This window comes from Dipodomys spectabilis, unplaced genomic scaffold (assembly GCF_019054845.1).
Source record: "Dipodomys spectabilis isolate Male_0828 unplaced genomic scaffold, ASM1905484v1 ptg000083l, whole genome shotgun sequence".
In the NCBI taxonomy this organism is placed as follows: domain Eukaryota; kingdom Metazoa; phylum Chordata; class Mammalia; order Rodentia; family Heteromyidae; genus Dipodomys; species Dipodomys spectabilis.
The window spans coordinates 2,218,957-2,227,154 of record NW_024870760.1 but is presented as its reverse complement, the minus strand read 5'-3'; the positions used below and the strand labels follow the sequence as shown (position 1 = coordinate 2,227,154).

Genomic DNA, 8,198 nt, shown 5'->3' with positions numbered 1-8,198 from the left:
ATTTGCCCTAACATTAGACTCCAAAATAATAGTTAAGTGCATGACTAAGCAGTTGAATAAGAAAAGTTGGAGAGAAAACAAGAAAGTGTTGAAATTCCCCAAATAATGATGCTGATTATGGGTTGCTTCTTCTGGGGGTCAGGGGAAAAATCAATCCAGCTGCTCTCTATAAAGTATCTCCAGCTGGGTGCTGGTGACTTATATCTGTCATCCTAGCTACTCAAGAGGACAAAAGCTAAGCTAATGGTTCAGCATGGACAGAAAGTTTCAAAGTCTGTGAGACTCTTATTTCCAATTACCCACCAAAAAGCAAAAAGTGAAGGTGTGGCTTAAGTAGTAGAGTAATAGCCTTGAAAATTTCAAGGCCCTGCATTGAAGCCCCAGTATTGGTATGAATAAACAATATACAATATAATCTCTGGAGAGATTATCTATGGTTTTTGTTTGTTTCCTGTTGAAAACTCTAAAACTCTAAAGTGAGAAAAGTTGCAAAAGTAATCTTAATATCTGGAGTAAGTAATTGCTTCATGATGTGCTGGTCAAGACAGGGCTATGGAGGGACAGATGCCTATGGACATCAGAGTGTGAGTTGGGGTGCCTAGCAAACAACATCACTACCTGTCCAGCCAAGGTCACCATCTTCAATGGCAGGAAGTTGTTCATCGTGAATAATGCACAGAAGGTTTGTGCCTTGCACTAAACCTACAGGTGTGTATGGGTGTGTGTGTGTGTGTGTGTGTGTTTGTGTATGTATGTATGTGTGTTCATGTGCACTTGTGTACTGGTCCTGGTCCTGGGGCTTGAACTCAGGGCCTGGGCACTGTCCCCAAGCTCTTTTGCTCAAGACTATTGCTCAACCAATTGAGCCACAGCTCTACTACTGGCCTGTAGTAGTTAATTGGAGATAAGAGTCTCGTAGACATTATTGCCAAGGCTGGCTTTGAACCATGATTCTCAGATCTCAGCCTCCTGGGTAGCTAGAATTACAGGCCTGAACCTGATCACACTGAGCCTACTTTAATGCACACACCTTGCACAACTGCCCAGGCCTCACTCTGATGTGTTAGTTTCTTACTGAGCAGCATGTAAATGTATTTATTGCTCATGACTGGGATATTACATTCATTTCTACTGAATGAACTACACAGGTCCAAGTTCATTTTCACCCATGGCCTCTGTTTGGCTGAGTACTGTGGTGCTGGGGCACTGGTGTAGCTGCTCCTAAATTTAGGAACATTATTCCAGACTTTAAATCTTCCTTGCTGGGTGATTGTAGAGAACAAAGAAGCAACTCAGTCACTGTGGGGGTGGGGAATCAAAACACTTAGAATGCTTTTAGTATGAGACAGCACTCTCTGATGAGGGCTAAATTATTAAAATAACAGGAGTTCTGGGAAAGACCAGCCTGTGTTTTCAGGATGCCTTAGCTCTGATCTAAAACCTTTCACTAAGAACAAGTTTATTTAGTGAGAGAAACTAGGAAACAGTGATTAAAACAGACAAATGGTATGGTTGCAGTGGTACAGCTAATGTGTAAGCCAATTGTCTGGGGATGGTTCTAGTAGGAGTGGGAGGAGAGGAATAAGAGTAGATAAGTGTGCACATGTGCAATGGAGGAAAGAAGCTTGTTGAAATTGGTTTGGGCAGGAGGGAAAGGGAGAGTGATGGAAAAGGTGAATCTGATCAAGGTATTTTGTAAGTATTTCAAAGTAAAATGCCTGAATGTAGGTAATTGATGCTAAAATAAAATAAAATAAAGGCAATAAAGAAAATGAGGGAGCAGTATGGATGGCCTCTCCTTTCATTTCCCTAGGAAACTGGTTGAGGTTAGACTGTAGACTCTTCCTTGTAAAGCTGTCCTCCCTCTCTCCTTTAGATTCCTGTAGCTCAGCTAAAGATGTTGACTTTGCAATGGAAAACTTGGCACGTATGTTTGTGGTATTCTCTTCACCTCCTTCCAGGCTCCTTCTTCTGGAGTGTTTCTCCTTTCCCCAAACCTGTCTTTATCATCCCAGCACAAGCACCACTTCAGACTTCCAGGATTTCCAGCAATGCTGGAAGTATGAAAATTTTGTGACCACACCAGGCCCATTTTGCCTGCTACATAGAAAACCAATCACAGAGACAATAAGTTTTGACAAAGAAAGAATGGGGCAAGCCAGGTCTTAAACCTACCTCCATGGGGAAAGAGCCTGAGGCTATTTATAGGGCAAAGAAAAAAGTGGTTTTAGGTATGAGGAAGTGTTAGCCCAGAAGCCTCCTCCCTCATGGCTTAACGTGTTTTCTCTAGGCGACACTAGGCCCATGTAGTAAAGGCAGCAAATGATCACCCTCTACCCCCCTTTTCCCTGAGAGAGCACCCTGTTGGGATAGCTATGACCATATAGGGCAGCAAGATTCCCCCAAATCCCGGAGGTTATAAAAGGCCATCGGAGACAATAGTCAGCACATCTCACTTCCTCTCATCTGGTGAGACGGGCTCTTGCTGGTCTCCTTACTGGCAAAAAACTTATCCTTTGTTCTTTGTACCTGGATGTCCACGTGGTTTCTGGCAGTCTAATTTACTCTAACAGGAAGGATGATTTCAGGTGAAGTAACTGCTAGTCTGTGAGTGTAATACAATGTCATGACAGCCCTTCTATTTTTGTTGTTGTGGGTCAAGGGACTTAAACTCAGGGGCCTGGGCACTGTCCCTGAGCTCTTTCTACAACTTTGAGCCACAGCTCCATGTCCAGTTTTCTGGTGGTTGATTGGAGATAAGAGTCTCATAGATTTTCCTGCCTGGGCTGACTTAGAACCTCAAAACTCCAATCTCAGCCTCCTGAGTATCTAGGATTACAGGTATGAGCCACAGTACCTGGCATGGCAACCCTTCTTGAAGTCATGTCTACACCATAATAGAGATAGCCTAGTCCAAGGGTAAAATTTTCAGCCTCTTGAAGTCACGAGGTCACATAGTGCTTTGATGAAAATCAGCCTTCAGTATACTGAAAAGTAACCTGAGCAACTGTTGTTACCACACCATAGATATTGCCTAGAGCAAAGCAGGTAGGAGACTAGTAATGCACAACTCAAGTGTCCAACCTGCAGAATTAGGAATCTTAAGTCTAAACAACACTGAAATACAATAATGGTATTTCAATCTCAAGAAAACAAACAACTACAAATGCTGGTGAGGATGCAGGAAATATACTGTTGGTGGGATTATAAACTAGTACAACTAGTGTGGAAATCACCACAAAGATTCCTCAATAAACTAGAAATAGAACTACCATATAATTCAGCTATGCCTTCTTGGGCATCCATCCAAAGGAATATAAATCAACACGGAAGATAGATAACCTGCATATTCATATCTATACACAATCACCAAGGGATAGAACCAGCTAGCCTAAGTGCCCAACAGCCAATGACTTCATAAACAAAATATAATATACACATATGTTTTTATTGCTTTGCTTTTTGTGTGTATTCTGGCTCTGGGGCTTGAACTCAGGGCCTGGGCACTGTCCCTAAGCTTTTTGCTCAAGGTTAGCACATTACCACTTCAGTCACAACTCCACTTCTGGCTTTCTAGTGGTTAATTAGAGATAAGAGTCTATGGACTTTCCTGCCTGGGCTGGGTATCAGCCTCTGAAATATTTAGGATTACAGGTGTGAGCCATTGGCTCCTGAATATAGATAGGTAGGTAGATAGAAACATACTTACATACTTACCTACCTACCTACATACATACATCTATATAAAACTATGTAACTATATAGAGTTTTATAGATAATAGATAGTTATACATAGTTTTATTCAGCTACAATAAGAGAAAAATCATGTAATTTTCAGGCGAATGGGTGGAACTGGAGATCATTTTGTAGTGAGATAAGCCAAGCTCACAAAGATAAATACTCCCTGTTTTACTCAAGTGGAATCTAGACTTATAATAATAATAATAGAATTGTGAGTGGGTGATTATTTGAGGAGGGAAAACCCTGGATGAGGGTGGGGGGAGGAGAGGTTGATGGCAGGGTCTCGTAGTGAATCCTACAGAAATAACATATACATATATGTTTATGTATTTGTGTGTATTCATATATATTTACAGTGATACATATGTGAAAATAGTATACTAAAACCTTAAAAAAGAACAAGAGGCAGGAGTTTAAGCAAGAGTAATATAAACGGGAATGTGAACTTGATCAAAGTGCACAATATGCACATACATAAATCCCATGATGAAACCACTTTATACAATTCATGTTAATAAAACATGTTTTTAGGAAAAAAACAAATACAGTGAAATGAAATCATGTAACTAATAGGGAGGAAGAAGACACAGTCAGAGAAGCAGAAAAGATAAAGGTCACGCGTATAAATGAAAGCAGGCCCTCAGAGTAACAATTATCCTAGTTGGCCATCTGCCATCCCATGGAGTCTTGGCAAGGAGGTCTTCATCTTTTGATGGCCATCTTCCCCTACACCTATTCTCCAGGCCTTTAGAGAAGCTTCTGAGCAGCAAAAGATACACACTTACAGCTACAGGCCCTTTTTTTTTTTTTAGAACTGTTTACAGTTGTGGCTTATCTAGCAAGAGCTTTGAATTCTGTCATCAAATAACTTCATTTACAGTTCATAGACTTTGCTTATTAAGAGAGAGACACTGACAGTTTTCTAATTTGTTTTCCTATCAGTTCATTAGAAAATTCTTCGTTCAAAGCTAGTCAAGTTGTACTGTACAAAACAAGGAGTTTTAGATCCCAGGCCCAAACTTCAGAAGTTCCCTATGTCATGTCCTGCTGCTCACCCTTATATGCCAAATAAAGAGACATGGTCAAGGGCAGAGAAAGGAGATTTTGTACCTGGCAGCTATGGGAAGACAGCACTTGAGTACATCTTTCAGCTTTGGAGATTCAGACATTTGCCTTCGGTTAACTAGTGAGAATTGAGGTGGAGGATGAAGAAAGGCATAGCAAGTCACAAGCATGGCCTAGTTGGCCATTATCTCAGTCTGTCTCAGAAGGACTTCTGGAAAAAAATTGTTCTTATATAATCACAGGAGGAAGGCCAAGTCATTCACTGTTGCTAACTGGTGGCCTATCACTGAAGGGTCCCACACATCCATCCCAGGGGACCACGCAGAGGCAGACAGGCACAGGAGAAAGATTATTATAAGGTTTATTAGAGAAGCCATCTTTCTCCCAAGAGGGAGCACATGGCCTCCGTCCCCAGCCAGGTAGCAGGAGGGTCTGGGGGTTGGAAGGGAGGTGGATGGGAGCTTAGGTGGATCTGGGCAGAGAGACTGAGGGGTATGGTGGGAACTCCAAGAATGGGAAGGGGTCCAGGTGCTGGTGGAGCTGATTACCAGAGGTGAGCAAAATAGTAACAATCACAAATTTTTGGCTTTGGGGAAATTTCACCTTTTGCCATACGATGGTAAGAAGAAGGAATTGTCTATTTGTGAGTGGGGGAGTTTGACTTTTGTCAGAGATGCTTTTGGGTAAACCCTGTCTTTCCTGGAGGTGATTGCAAAGTGACCGAAGGAAAGAATGACTCAGAGCAAAGGATACAATGCAAAGTACGGGCTGGTTTCCCAGGTTTTATCCTGCTTGTAGATAATTTATAGACCAGTCAAAAAGCAATTTTAAGTTGCCTCTGTTAGTTTCCCATCAGATGAATCCATCAATTAATTAGAAAACTCTTCATCAGCATACTTCCTCTCTCCAAGCTAGTCAAAGCCTTGTGGGTACTTTGCAAAAAAAATACCAAAATTAAATAAATAGTGCCAGTTTTGTTTTAAAGAGAATTCATACTTTTGGTTTTAGTCACTGGTTCCTTTGAACTTACAGTTTGTCATATCATTTCAGATATTGTTAAATGTTAAAAGAAAGACAAGTAAACAATGTGAGATAATTAGCATTTTCGGTCCTCAGAAGATAGTCTTCGGGACCCTGTTGAGTCATCATGCTTTTGATATTTGTTAATGATTCCCATTTTATGTAAATGGAAAATCCAAGCTCTTCTCAGCAGCCTGTTACCTTTCCCCTTCACCAGGGGGGCTTCTTTGTTGTTCCTTATATATGTTATTCTTTGCATATGCCCATACTTATCTCCTAATGTCTGCATTTGCTGCTTCCTCTGCTTGGAATTCTCTTTCCCAGATTAAGGGCAGAGCTGGCTCCCTTGCTGTTATTTTCACTTCCTGGTTTATCCCTGAGACCCAAACAATGCTCAGCACATAACAAATGCTCAATCAATCTTTATGAGTGAATAAGTGAATGAATTGTTTTGATTCATAGGCTAGAGAAGAAATGAAGAAAATGGAAATATTACTAGAAACCTATTGCAGCTAATCAATGATTCTTGCATGTGTCATGAGAGGAATTTAGGCAAAATGTAAAAGTAGTGAAAGTGATAGGAAGTTAATTAGGAAATAGGGCAGAGAAAGGCGATTATGTGGCATGATGCCTTGGGAACATCACACATTAGATCAGTTAGATCATCTTCATCGATCGTTAGAGTATAGACGTGAGCATTAGTTTTAAGTAAAGGAAAAATTAGAGCAGGGGGCAAGATGCATAGCTTAAGAATCTCAGTGATAGTTGAGGTCTGGCTGGTCATTATTTTAGTTCTGGTTCTCCTGGATTATGGGAAAGTTGTCATCACAGTCTTAGTTGAGGGGCACAATCTGTTTTCCATGAGGTGGATTCTCCATCTCCAGGGTGCAGCCTAATCATTCCTGGTAGTTATCCTCATTTGAGAGTGATCTGTCCTATAAAGCTCTGCTCTGTTACAATTAGTTCTATCTTTTCTGGTCCAAAGTGACTGTGGAGACATGGGCTAGAATAATGACAAACACAAAAAATGGGGCCATTATAGGTTGGGCCAAAATAGTTTAAGTACCTGTTACCAATATACTTTCAATAGACTGACAGTGGATTGTCTTTATGGTGAGAACAACAGCATTGACTTTTAGGGCTTGAGACCTTACTGAGATGGCCTGTAAGAAATTACTATCCATGGCAGTTTGAATCGCGGTGCGATAATGGAGTAGGTGTCCGAGGCCTCGCCCTGCGTCCGACTAGCCTTTTCTCTGCCTTGCTTGCGTGAGCTTCAGCAGAATTTGAGATGGCTGGTGGTAAGGCTGGGAAGGACTCCGGAAAGGCCAAGACAAAGGCGGTTTCCCGCTCGCAGACAGCCGGCTTGCAGTTCCCAGTTGGCCATATTCATCGACATCTGAAATCTAGGACAACCAGCCACGGACGGACGTGTAGGAGCTGTGTACAGCGCAGCCATCCTGGAGTACCTCACCGCTGAGGTACTTGAATTGGCAGGAAATGCATCAAAAGATTTAAAGGTAAAGCGTATTACCCCTCGTCACTTGCAAGTTGCTATTCGTGGAGATGAAGAATTGGACTCTCTCATCAAGGCTACCATTGCTGGTGGTGGTGTCATCCCCCACATCCACAAGTCTCTTATTGGGAAGAAAGGACAACAGAAGACTGTCTAAAGGATGCCTGGATTCCTTGTTATCTCAGGACTCTAAATACTCTTAACAGCTGTCCAGTGTTGGTGATTCCAGTGGACTGTATCTCTGTGAAAAAACACAATTTTGCCTTATTGTAATTCTATTTGAGCAGGTTGAAAGTTTAATTAGCTTTCCAACCAACCAAATTTCTGCATTAGAGTCTTAACCGTATTTAACTGTTACTGTGGCTTCAAAGAAGCTATTGATTCTGAAGTAGTGGGTTTTGATTAAGTTAACTGTTTTTAAAAAACTGTTTGGATTTTAATTGTGATGCAGAAGTTATAGTAACAACATTTGGTTTTATACAGACATTATATTTCCACTCCAGTGGATAAGCTCAATAAAGGTCATATCCCCCCCTCAAAAAAAGAAATTACTATCCATATCCAACCTACAGGTGTGAATTAGAAGGTTCCATTATAATATTTTCTCTTAGAGACCATTTATTTTCAGTTTTGTTGCTCCTCATCAGTCATGGCTAGCTGCTACTGTCAAGAGTAAGAAAGAAATGCTTGCTCAGTTGTTCAATTTGCTATAAAGTTCCATATTATCTTTCACTTAACTAATGGGATACTATTCTGCATATTATTTCCACATTGAAAGGACTTAATAGGATTTGACAATGTAACATCATTTTCAAGCATTCTAGAAAACATTAAGTGTTCCTTAGCTATTAGCATA

The 8,198-nt window shown here is 41.0% G+C and overlaps 1 pseudogene; it reads left to right on the top strand.

Annotated features, from left to right (window-relative positions):
• The first annotated feature begins 7,029 nt into the window (after positions 1-7,029).
• On the top strand, positions 7,030-7,870 carry LOC122110950 (annotated as a pseudogene).
• The last annotated feature ends 328 nt before the right edge of the window (positions 7,871-8,198 follow it).